The sequence below is a fragment of the Nyctibius grandis genome, chromosome 1 (assembly GCF_013368605.1).
Source record: "Nyctibius grandis isolate bNycGra1 chromosome 1, bNycGra1.pri, whole genome shotgun sequence".
NCBI lineage: Eukaryota > Metazoa > Chordata > Aves > Nyctibiiformes > Nyctibiidae > Nyctibius > Nyctibius grandis.
Window position 1 is genome coordinate 132,012,995 of NC_090658.1, and position 12,170 is coordinate 132,025,164.

At 47.9% G+C, this 12,170-nt stretch overlaps 1 protein-coding gene across 4 annotated transcripts in view; it reads left to right on the plus strand.

The window, feature by feature from the left end:
- The first annotated feature begins 3,582 nt into the window (after positions 1-3,582).
- NCOA1 (nuclear receptor coactivator 1) overlaps positions 3,583-12,170 on the plus strand; it is a 211,785-nt gene continuing 203,197 nt past the window's right edge. For all 4 annotated transcript variants that reach the window (XM_068403214.1, XM_068403300.1, XM_068403391.1 and 1 more), the window contains exon 1: positions 3,583-3,877. The gene's annotated coding sequence lies outside the window, so the exon portion shown is untranslated. The remainder of the gene's footprint in view (positions 3,878-12,170) is intronic.

Here is a 12,170-nt window from a genome sequence, read left to right on the forward strand (position 1 = left end):
TAATTTCAGCTAAAGCGTGTTTGCAAAGACGTAAAAGTGAGAGCTTTGGAAAAGGTGTTAAATCAGTGTGTTAAAAGCATCCTGCTCTTGGCTCGGAGCTTTTTTTTTAGTGAAATGCATCCTCTGCTGCACAAAAACCCCAAACCTTCGTATCTTGTGGTGGTCTAGAACACTAGAAAAAAAGAGTGTCATGAAGGAAGTGATGACACAACGCTGCAGCAACAACATAGCACACCTGCACCCTTAGGAGGTGGAGAAAAAATTTAAAGCAAAGGTGATTTCCATCATATTCTCACACAGGCTCAGAAGCAGCACGTAGCGTCCAGGTAGTCCCATGAGGTGCCCAAGTGCTCGTGTCCAGGGCTCGCTCTCATCTCAGGAGGAGCTGGAGGACAAGTGATGTTCACCCTCGGGTCTCAATTCTTCCACATGCTGGCTTTTAGCTGTCGTAGGAGCTGACAGTGGTGCTTCATCCCCTGGAGAGACCTTCCTCCTCCGAGTTCTCTGGCTGCTCACAGGCGGACAGACTCCGCGCAGGCAGATGCATACTGCAATCCTGGCGACCTGCTGGTCCAGATGCCATCACCAAATGCCATTCTTGTACCCTTCTCCTACCATTTGCTCCTCCCAGTGCTCCCACACCCGGCATTCCTGTTCAACCCCCCGTTTAGATCAATCTTAACATTTCTGTTACATTTTTAGGGGATAAGCAAGTCACTGGTAACAGAAAAGCTCAGCCTGAAAGAGTTAAGCCCATATTCAGCTCTAAAGAGCCACACTCATACTAAGTGGAGGCAATACTATCATCAAAGAAATTATTTATTACTTACTACAATGCTGAGTTTGGCCAAGAAGCTTTAAAGAACTCCATACTATTAATTTTGCCTTCTTAGATTAACGACTGTACTGTGACTACTTGCAGCTTACAAGAAACTCTTAAAATACCCTGCTTCATAAACCAAAATAAAGCCTGAAAATGGCCTTTAGCCCAAGTAAGTTGTACAGAACATGGGCTACAGGTGACAGCATCACACAGAGGGTTTATGGCAGGGAACAGGAGAACCAGGAGACCTCGACGCTGTTCTGGTTGGTGATTCCATCACTCACTTGTTGTTTGACCTCTACTTAAACCTCTTAAACATTGCTTTGTATATATAAAATGAAGATAATCATATCATCTTGTTTTACAAAGTGCTCAGGCTAGAAAGATCTAACAACAGTAAATTATTTGTCATTTGAAGTTAGTTGGAAATTAAGGCTGCTCTCAGATAAAGTCTCACCCACTGTGGTATCACTTACCTGGTGGGAGAGGCCTTTGTTTGGATATAATTGTAGGAAGTTTTGAAATAATTTCATTTTGCTGATGGATTTCATTTTTGTTTCATGTATATTTCAATGAGACATTTAATCTTTTTCATAATACGTTTTGAAGTCTCATTCATTTAAATTGTCAAAGCCTGACAGCTCTGTAATGTACTTAAAAACGGCATTGTTTATACTTGCATTCCATTTAAAAATTAACTTGCAGATTGAAGTAATAAAAACGGTTTTATACTTCTCAGTGCTAATATCTCTGAAACCTTACAATGTCCCTGCTGCCCGAGATTAGCTCATATATGACTTTCTCGTGAGGAATTCACGGAGGGGAAATATTCTAACATCAAGCTCTGTATCAGTCGTGAAGGCTGAGCATTTTCTGCCTGAAAAAAAAATGAAGTGGGCATAGCCTGCAGAGGCAGTGGAGAGCTGGCAGCTGGGGAAGACTCGGGGACTTTTACACAGCTTCCTCCCCTCGCTGCTGTCATGAAGTGAACAGGACCAGAAGGAATCTATTAGCACTTCCACCTAGATGTGTTGCAATGAAGGGTCATGCAGCAGCATGCAGCGGCTGTTAATGTTGCCTCAGCCCCTACCAAGAATGCAATTAAAGGAGAATCAGAAGCATTCCTTCGTTACCTCGCGGACAGCGTGAGTTTTGCAGCAGCAGATTTGTTGTGGGTGCATGATCTCAGGTCGCTGCTCTCCTCTGTCTTGTTTCTCCACTACTTCCCCACTTATTTCGATGCTTTTGTTCACACGCACCGGCCTGAAATTCTTCTAAAAAAATGTCCACTAACTATTAGTCTGGACAAAACATACAGCATTTTATACATAAATGCACCTACAGTTTAGCAGGTTGGAATGAACAGCCCAGGAAAGGTCTTATTGATCCCAAAATGAGAGAAAACAACTAATAAGCCTGCGATCGATATTCCCTGGCCCTTTACCTGCCGAAGGGTTAACTCAGGCTTATCCTGCCCATTCCCTTCACAGGTGCTGCAGAGATAAGGAGGCAGTTATGAAATACAGCTTGCATGGGCTTTTTCTGGGAAGCAGAGAACCTCAGAGGCAACTGTGTGCACCCCAAGGAGAGTGCAGGTTTCTGAGGAAGGCAGAAATCCAGACCAGATGATGGTGTGGGTGACCACACCGGGTGGATTTGTGATGTTGTGTGTTTGACTGGGCCTTTTAAGGCCAATTTGTTTTGTTGTTACACAGACACTCTCAAGCCCCTGAGGAATAAAGAGCCCCCATGGAGGAAAACGAGCCACCTGAAGCTCTGTTTTAACTATTCAACCCATTGAGTTGTTTTGCCTCATGACACGAGGTGTTTGGGGATTTCACAGTTGCACAGAGAGGATGAATAATGTAACCAGATACAGCCTGAATGTGATAAAATAGTTGACAGAACAATTGTGACTGTTCCATGTGCAGCAGCTTTGCATGGAAATAGATGAAAATGCCAGTGAGGAGACCAAACAGTGGGTTGAGGTCTGTGTGGGACCATCTATCACCCCATACTGCTCACTGAACTTCACGTCGGCATTCCCGGCTGATCCAAGGCCCTTTTGATGCCAAGATGGAGAACGCTAACGCGAGGTGAAGGCCTTTTGAGTCTTCCTTGAAGCCTTGTTGGGCAAGGCGACTGAGAAACAAAACCCTACAGGTAACTTCCAGCACAAGCTGCCTCTGCTCAGTGACAGCAGCTCCTGACGGGTGAGTGGGACAAGGAGACCCCAAACCTTGGGGGTCGGGTCGGGCTGGTTGAGCCCAGCCCCACAGCCGGGGCCTGGGTTTGAGGCAGGGGGGCAGCCAGGAGAGGCTGCACCGTGCCTCGGGCTGGGGAGGGCAGGCCCGAGGCTGAGGCCACTGCGGGGACATGGGCCATGGCGCCACGGGGGTCCCCGGGCAGCAAGACAGGCCGCCCCCCCCCCGGGCTCGGCACTGCCGGAGCCCCCCAGGCCGCGGTGGACAGGCCCCGGCCACCCCCTCCGCTACCAAGACGGCGCCCGCCTCCCCCTGCCCCTTCTCGGGGGGCGACGGCGGAGGGACGGCGGCCTCTCCAACGCCTCCGCCCAGCTCTGCCAGCGGCCGGGCCGCGGCGCGGCGAGAGGCCGCGGGCGGGGGGGGGGAGGGAAGATGGCGGCCGGGAGCGACTAAGGGAGGAGGAGGAGGGATCCGGGCCGGGCCGCGGCGGCCTCCTCCGACACCGCCCCCCTCGTCCTCCGTGCCCAGCTCCGCCCCGTCCCGCCGGGAGGGAGAGCGGCGAGCAGAGCCGGAGCCCCGCAGCCGCGCCGCGCCGCCCAGGCAAGGGGCCCCGGGTGCCCGGGAGCCCCGCAGCGGGAACCGGGGCCCCCAGCAGCGCCCGTCGCCGGCAGCACCACCACCGCTCCCGGTCATCACCGCGATCGCGGCGGGGGCTGCTGCGAGCCGGCAGCCCCCCCCCCGGGGCCGCCCCCGCCGCTTGGCCGGGGGAGTCGCTGTCGCGTTGCCCGTTGAGCTCCGCGGCCTCAGCCCCGGCGGGGGGAGGCGGCTGTCACCCAGGCAGCGGCGGCAGGTGAGTGGCGCCGGGGCTGGCGGCGGGGCAGGAGGGAGGGAGGGACGGAGGGAGGGAGGGCAGGCAGGCGGGCGGGGGGGGGGGGCACACACCGGCCGGGTCGCCCCGCTGCCGCGCAGGGCGGGGGTGTGTCTGGCGGGGCCGACACGCCGCCCCCGGCCCCCGCCGCCCGCCGCAGCCCCCGGCCTGCGGGGAGGCGCAGCTGTCACGGCGGGGGGGGGGGACGACGGGGGAGGGCCCGGCCCCCCGCCCCGGGCTGCCATGGCGGCGGGCGGAGCGCCGAGGGGCGCCGCGGCCTTCCCCCCCCTTCCCCTTCCCCCGCGGGGGGCTGAGGAGGGCCGCCCCGGGGGACTCTGCGCGGGGGAGCCCCTCCCGCCTCGGGCGGTTAAATCCCAGCCCTCCCTTTCCTAAATATCCCCCCCCACCCCTTATTATTATTAATTTAAAGTTGATTAAAACAGTGAAAAAGCAGTTTTTCCTCCTCACACCACCCCTCCCAGCCCCTTCCCGGCTGGAAGATGGCTGAGGGGAGGCAGAGGGGCCGCGGCCGGGCCTGCGGGGGCCCGCGGACCCCCCCCCGGGCAGGGAGGACGCTCCGTTTGGTGGCGTTTTAGGTGACAGCTCTTTGTCTGCGTGTGACATCGTGTGTGTGTGTGTGAGTGTGTCCCAAAACCACCCCCCGACCCCGGCGGGGCGGCTCTGGTTGTCAGCGGAGGCAAGTAAGTTCAGCGCTAAGGCAAGCGGTGGGTCGGGCAGGGAGAGCCGGAGGGGGCTGGGAGGTACCGGGTGGGTTTTTGGGGCCATCAGAGTGGAGAAGGGCTGGGTTGCCAGGTGGGCTGTGTGGGGAAGCAGGTTCCTCGGAGGGGTGCCTGGGCTTCCAGGCTCGGGGGGGCTCTGCAGGAGGCTGGTGGGGAAGCTGGCGTCCTCCTCCCCACCCCTAGCAGAGCGCTTGCCTTAAATTTCCTTCGTTTCTCTCTTAGAGACACGGACCAGCAGCAGCTTGCAAATAATCCCAAATACCTGACGGTGCATATGCAAGCGGTAGCCCCGGTTTGTGCAGCTGGGGGGGGTCTAGCCGCTGGAATATGACATTTAGCGGTAGAAAAATCTGTTGCGGAAAGGCTGTTTCCTTCCCATGTAGGTTGCTAGACACGCTCAAGCCCTCCAGTTTCCTAGGTGCGTTTTGACCTTTCGGTGGCTGAGAACTGGGTCGTGCGCATTGGGTGACGATCTCCCAGTTTTGTTGGTTTTTTTTTTTGCACCCAAAAGAGCGTGTTTGCGAAGGTGGAAAGGTGTGGAGCACCGTCTGGGGCTGCTGCTTGTTTCCGCTGGAAGCTCAATCAGCGTACAGTAAATATAAAATTTTCACTACCCAAAAAAAAAAGAGTGACACAGCAAAGTATATTAAAACTGGAAATTTGGACTCGTGTGGGTGGTGCTTGTGTGTTCTTCACCCTGTCTTATGGCTTGTATTCTTTGTGTTGCTGGTTTAGATTGAAAAAAAAAAAACCCGACTGGGTTTGTGTGGGCTGGCAGGATATATGTGTGTGTGTGTAAAATTTGCATGTGTGTATATATATATAAAAGGAGTAATATACCTGGTGAGTTCTAGTAGCAAGATGGTAAGTGTATATGAACAAAAAAAAATGCTTCGTTTACTTTTCTGGAGATGTGTTGTCCCATTGTGGTTTAGAGGCTGTGATCTGCCTGCAGAATATTTCAGCAAATGTGTATGTGTTGTGAGCGCTTTATCATAGAATCGTATCATAGAATTAGGAAGAATTTCTTCTCAGCAAGGGTCATTAGAGATTGGAAGGGGCTGCCCAGGGAGGTGGAGGAGTCACCATCTCTGGAGGGGTTTAAGAAAAGCCTGGCCATGGCACTTAGTGCCCTGGTCTAGTTGCCATGGTGGTGTCAGGGCAATGGTTGGACTCGATGATCCCAGAGGGCTCTTCCAACCTGATTGATTCTGTGATTCTGTGATCATAGAATGGTTTGGGTTGGAAGGGACCTCAAAGATCATCTAGTTCCAACCCCCCTGCCACAGGCTGCAGCCATCAGCTTCTGTATAGGAGAGAAAGTAAAAAAAATGTATGTTCCGTATGGAAGTATACATTGTACATGGTGCATCTGTAGCTGTATACTGAGGCCTCTTGCAGAGCAGCAGGGAGAGAAACTTTGTAAACCAGGAAAAGATGGATGCAAAGCCACAAATTTGCAGAGGAGCTTGGTAAGTGGTGTCCTACCAGCAGCCCGTTTTGTGAAAATGATTAAAGTTCAAGTTGCCACTTAAGGGGACAGACAGCTCTCGATGGCAGATAATAAACAGTAGTAACTTTGGCAATGCCGCACCTGGCTGGAAGCCGATGGGCATGATGAAATGTTTAAATCTCAACTTATTTGCTCAAGATGGGTATCTGTTGTTTGAAACATGTTGCCAAACAATATGGCAGCACAAATCCTGGCTTCCAAAACAAATAGGCGCCCTGCGAGGCGAGCGGAGGGTTTGGCTCTTCGGGAGACAGCCCTTTACTTCTTACTCACTCCGGGCCGCCTTTGATTTTTAGCGTGCGTGTTTTCCCCGAGCCTTGCCCTCTGATAATGCTCCGACACATGCTCACAACTGCATGACTAATTCAGACAATTAGTCATACGCTTCCACTGTAGATTTATTGGAGCAACATCACTGTCATTCGCACGTCGTAAAAGTCGGCGTTTGGGAACATGTGCCCTCCGTTGACTCGTCTCGGGTCTCTTGGCCTGGCTCTTGGGTGGGCTGCTACAAATATTTTTGGGATTATTAGGTTTACTTAATTATATAAGCATATTTTCAAGGAGCAGATCTGCTGGAGATCAGCACCTTGTTGCTTGCTAATCGGAGGGGGGTAATTTGCATGAGACTTTGCAGGGATTGTCAGAAATGAAGGTGTAAGTGCTACTACTAAAAATATCCCGTCTCCTGCATAAGTAGTTTGCCAGTTGAAAAACAGTATATTTTGTATAAGGAAACTATTTATCTAACGAGTTATTCTTGTTTTGCTTGGTTCACTGTGTTTCTTTGAAGCGTGGTTCTTATCTCTTTGATCAAAGAAGAGGAATAAAAAAAAAAATAGTTTTTAAAGTTAGATTCTGCCTTTAAAGGCGAGATTTGAAGCAGGAAGGGCTGGGAGTAACAGGTAAATATTTTAATCGGGTATTCCGGAAAGGCCAACGTGGTGTGTAATACCCCGTAGCATGTGGCCACCGCTTCTATATACGAGTTTTAATTGCTGGCAGATTCAAATAAGCCATTTTTATTGGCGGTTCGATGTTATTTGTATTGCTGCAGCATCCAGGAAGCCCAGGCACGGACTGGGTTTGCAGTGGGGTAGGAGTGATGGAGAAATAGAGCAAAAGTGGACTTTGCTTCCAAAAACTTCCAGCCTAAAGAGATGGAGGAGTGGAGCTGTGACAGGGGAGCAGCTGGATGGTGGTGGGCAGCAGGAGAGTTGGTATTCACAGCATATTAACAGCCTAAATATGGAGTTTTTGGGTATTTTTTAAATAACATCGCAGCAAACCAGCGCTTTATGGTCTGTTGGGAGGTGACTGCCTGCTGTCACGCTGCCGGCGCCCGGCCGAGCCCTCTGCTTGCCTCTTCCAGCCTGCCGGAGCCACGGTGGGCGAGGGAGGATTCCCCGAAGGAGCTCTGCTGATGGCTCTGAGGACAGCCAGGAGCTTTAACCTCTTCCCCTGGCTCATCAGGATCTGCAATAGGATGTTTGCCTGTAGCTGCAATATTAAAAATTATGGCTTGCTTGTAAACCCTTTGCATACCTGCCCTTGCACATGTGAGTCAGGGTGATGCAGAACAGGTTTTTGCCACTACGGCAGCATCTCCGTGGCAAGTTGACCATTTAAAACGCTGCGGCTTTGCTGTGGGACAAACTTTAAAGCGCTCGGAGGCCCAGTCTGGGTATAAAGGATGCGTCAGCACCGTGTGCTTTACCTGGGCTCCTGTCATTTACAAAGGAAAAAAAAAAAACTGCTGAACTGGTTTGGAGGTTCTTTAAGCCTGAACTAATTTACCTGGCTGGGAATGTAGGTTAGAAACTAGGCTTCGCTTGGCTTTGGGCTAGTGCCAGTGTGCTCCACAGGGGAAACGCAGGCTAAATAGCTTCTGCGCTGCTAATCCTGCAATACTGTTCCTACTGTTTCCCCTGAAAAGACACGTAGGTTCTCGTGTGGTTGACCCAATTGACTGGGAAGCAATTCCACCACGTCTCGGCACAAGGAGCAGCAGGATGTTTCCCTTCGGTGCCCTTGGGTGAGTGGGGAAAAAGCGAGGAGGGGTTTTTGTGCACAGATCGTGCCGTGAGAATCCTCACCCAAGCGCTCGGGTCCGAGGTACGAGGTTGCATGGCCCAAACTAGGCAGATTTGTTAACCAACTTAGGCAAATCTGCACATAGATATTCTTAAATCTGTTTAAACCTGCTTACTGGTTTATTACGTTCTGTAAGCTGAGGCAAGCTATCCCGGCAGTCGTGTTTAAACCAGTGAGTGTCCATGCAGAGATTTGCCTTGATTTAGTGAAGCCGATGCAAGTTGCTGAGTTACAGGAAGATGATCTGGGAAAGGAAAACAGTGCAGTGAATATAGAAGTCAACAGTTTGCTGGCTTGCCTTGGTTAGTGAGCTCTACAGTATCCATATTTCGCTCTCAGGATCCACAAATCCTCAGCTTCTTAAAGCCTGATCAGTGGAGGGGCTCTTAGATGTGGTTGTGTTTTTCTGCAGAGGGAAAAGATCCTTAAGCATTAGGTCCTGTTTTAAATAAGTGTCAGAAATATCCCAGTCAAAGCTGATCCTGCAACTAGCTATTTTGGAACACAAATCATTAAAATGTCTCTTTTGAGCTATTCATGTTTATTTTGTGTTTATTTTTAATTATCTGTCATAGAATATGCTATGAAACAAGCTCAAAACAGTGTTTCTTTGGCTTAATTTTTCCCCTCCTTTTTAAATTTGACATCTGAAATCCCAAGGGTCTCATTTTTTTTGGATTTTCAGAGTGTGAAGACTTCAAAAATAAGGCAATATGCCAGGCAAGGCAAGAAGTAGGCTTGTTTCTTGTGTTCGTGTGATGAAATTACGAATGAGGAACTGTTTAAAACCCAAACAAATCAGCAGCTTTCCCACATATGTGGAATTCAGCTCTTGATTGTGAATGGAGGGATAACTTTAGGTCACAACACTACCCTGGGATATCAAATGATATTAAATGGCATCACACACATCGAAATGGTCGGGTGTTGATAAAGTTATACACCTGATGTTAGTGTTTTCTCCTGTGTGCAGCATATGCTGTCTTTGGAAATAAGGGCCTTGGGAGGGGAGAGGGATTCCAACCCACAGCACCATGATCCCCTGTCCAGAAGGTTTCAGAATAGTATTTGCTGTTTCAATAACAATAATAATAATAATAAAAAAGTGGGTATTATAATCTTTCAGTAAAACTGCACTGAGAGTTTAATAATGAAAACTAAATATCTTTTTTTATTTTTCCTTTTCCGTTAACATTGTGTAACTCCCGGATTGAAGAAACAGGAGAGAAAAGCCCTGAACTTTTAAGACCATTAAATCAGATTCATGTGTAAATTGTACAAGAAATCTTGCAGCTTGGACTGCTTAATTTCTCTTTCTTCTTATTTTTTGTGCATACCATACTTACTACCCATCCTCCCTCTGTTCTTCTCTCCCCCAGAGCCTCTATTTTGCTCTTAATCCGAGACTTTGCGTCCGGTTTTATCAACATACTTCAGAGATCTTGAATAAGTTGAGAGATGAACTTTTTAGTGGAAGTGCTGGTCAGCCTCTGTCTTTGAAGTTTTTTTTTTAACAAGAGTCTGACTAACCTGAAAAGGATTTTGACACATGCTTGTGACCGGTTATTTTAAATCATACTGGAAAAAATTGTGCGTGAAAATAAACAACTAGCTAGAGCTAAACCTGTTGTAGACTGGGTGTGTAAGCTTGATCCCTTTGTCTTCTATGTGGTTCTGAAATGTGATTGCTGACAAAATGAGTTCTGGGTCTCCCTGCTAATTCTGTAAAGAGCTGGCAGTGGTGCTACCTGTTTCTTTTTTATGAGCAGAGATTTCCAAGCGCAGTTTTAACAGGGAGGCTTGGCAGGATGAGTTCACCAGACTTTCTTCCATGCTCCGGTTGCGAACGGTGCTCAGCTGAAAGGTGAATACCAGACAAGTATTTTTTAATGATGGAAGATGCTGCGTTAGGATTGAAGGAATGATAACTGGACACTCTGGAAATGTTTTTAGTAGGAACATTTATAGCAGAACCCAACAGATCATGCTGCATTCTTGTACAACTTGTAAGTTCAAATTTAATAATGAGATACTGCACGCACGGTATTGTTAAGGTTATGAAACGTGAGCGTTTACAATGTGCTTATGTCTCAACTTACTGTAGAGTTGAGCACAAAGTCCCAGTGTGTATTGAAATGTAATTAGTGTGAAGCCTCATTTGCTGTTGTATGAATAGTTAGAATTTCTTGGAATGGAACTGATGTGTAAAATACCTCTGTTCCTGTCTCCAAACGTCATTTTAAGAACGTTGGTTTATGGAATAAGTGAGAGCCGCTGGTGAAGGATCAGGTAAAACACCACATTACACGAGCCTCTGACTCACAGGGTAGGAATAAGGAGTGAAACCAGCTCTGCCTTTGGCAGCACGTAACTCTTGCTTTCTTTTAAATGAAGGTTATGAAAATCCAGCATTTTAGAATATGCTTTGTATCTATGCTCTTTGCAAGCTTTCTTGGTACTCTTTCAACTGTACCCTATTGTCCCAGCACATATTTTTCTACAGAGGTTGTTTTTAACTGGTCTTTGTAAAAAGACTTCCATGTGAATTTTCCCCAAGTGTCTGAAATAACATTCCCAGATTTATATTTTGGGGTAATCACCTTGCCTTCAGCGTGGAATATCCACTGAAGGCATCGTGGAAGTTGTGGGATCCCAGCACCTCTGACAGCTAGATTAACAGTTATGTCCTTAACCTTTAAAACAATTTACCCAGACTTGACGGACTTGGCTTGAAGTTCTTTGTTTTTTGAAGATGCAATGGTGATAATCCCTTTGAAGGCCCAAAATAAATGAAAAAAAGCTTTAATGAATTTAAAAATGCCATTGAAAATAGCATTTGGCCTGATTTTAGGCTTTTGTTGTTGATGGAAAGGGAAACAATATTGTATATACAAAACTTGCTGTGTGGAAAATAACTATCTGGTAAATATACTTTAGTTTATTTTTCAAATACAGTGAAAATGGAGGAACACGCTACCTAAATTCTATTAATTAAATCTGTGTCAACATGACGTACTGTGATGATTTAACACAGTTTTCTGATACTGTTGGGGATGAAATACGTTTCAATACAGCATATCAAAAAAAGTACAACTTGCTATTGCAGATTAGACCCAAAACCTGGGCAATTCCATTAAATCAAAAAGCTATTTCATTTGTAAAGCTGAAGATCCAAAAGTTAGGAAAAACAGATGCAACTGTAATTATAATTTTGTAACCACATGATATTTTTCCATAGATTCTCTGACTTATTCACTGTATGGTTTGGACTAACAAAGTGGAACGGATTAAGGTTGCACAGATGATCATAAATCTGTTACTGTATAATTTTTAGTGCTTGATTTTGCAACCTACTTAATTTTCTTCTGATGTTTTTAGATGATAAGCTGCTTTATGACATTCATTTTTGATACGAGCGGAGCATCGCGCATGTGTTGCCTACTTTTTGTAGTGCCCCTGCAAGACAAAGAAATATTATTCCGATTTTTGCACTCATTTTTCCAGGTGAATGAAACAGAACCACAGCAATTGGATAATTTGCCCAAGTAGCAGGGTGTTGGTGAAGGGTAAAAGGCACTTGACAGGTTATTCTCAAGTACCTGGTGCACTCGACTGCTCTGGTTGTATATGTGGATTTATTAATTGGGTGCAACTTTCCTTGGGTTTGCCAGCACACCTCGAGAGGCTCGGCTCCAGCAGTCCCTGCGTCATTGGCAACTAAATCTGATGACAGGCATCTGATGGCTTTCGCTCTTCAGAGCAGAGGTTCCCAAACTGTGGCAGGCGTACGCTCACGGTACGCAGACTACTTCAGAACGGGGTATCTTGCAACGTGAAGGCGTTAACTTCTGGTGCCGAATGTGAGTAAGTTATTGCAGGACCCTTGGTGTAGGTGGGTCCTCGTGGTGGCACTCAGGAGTTGTCAGCA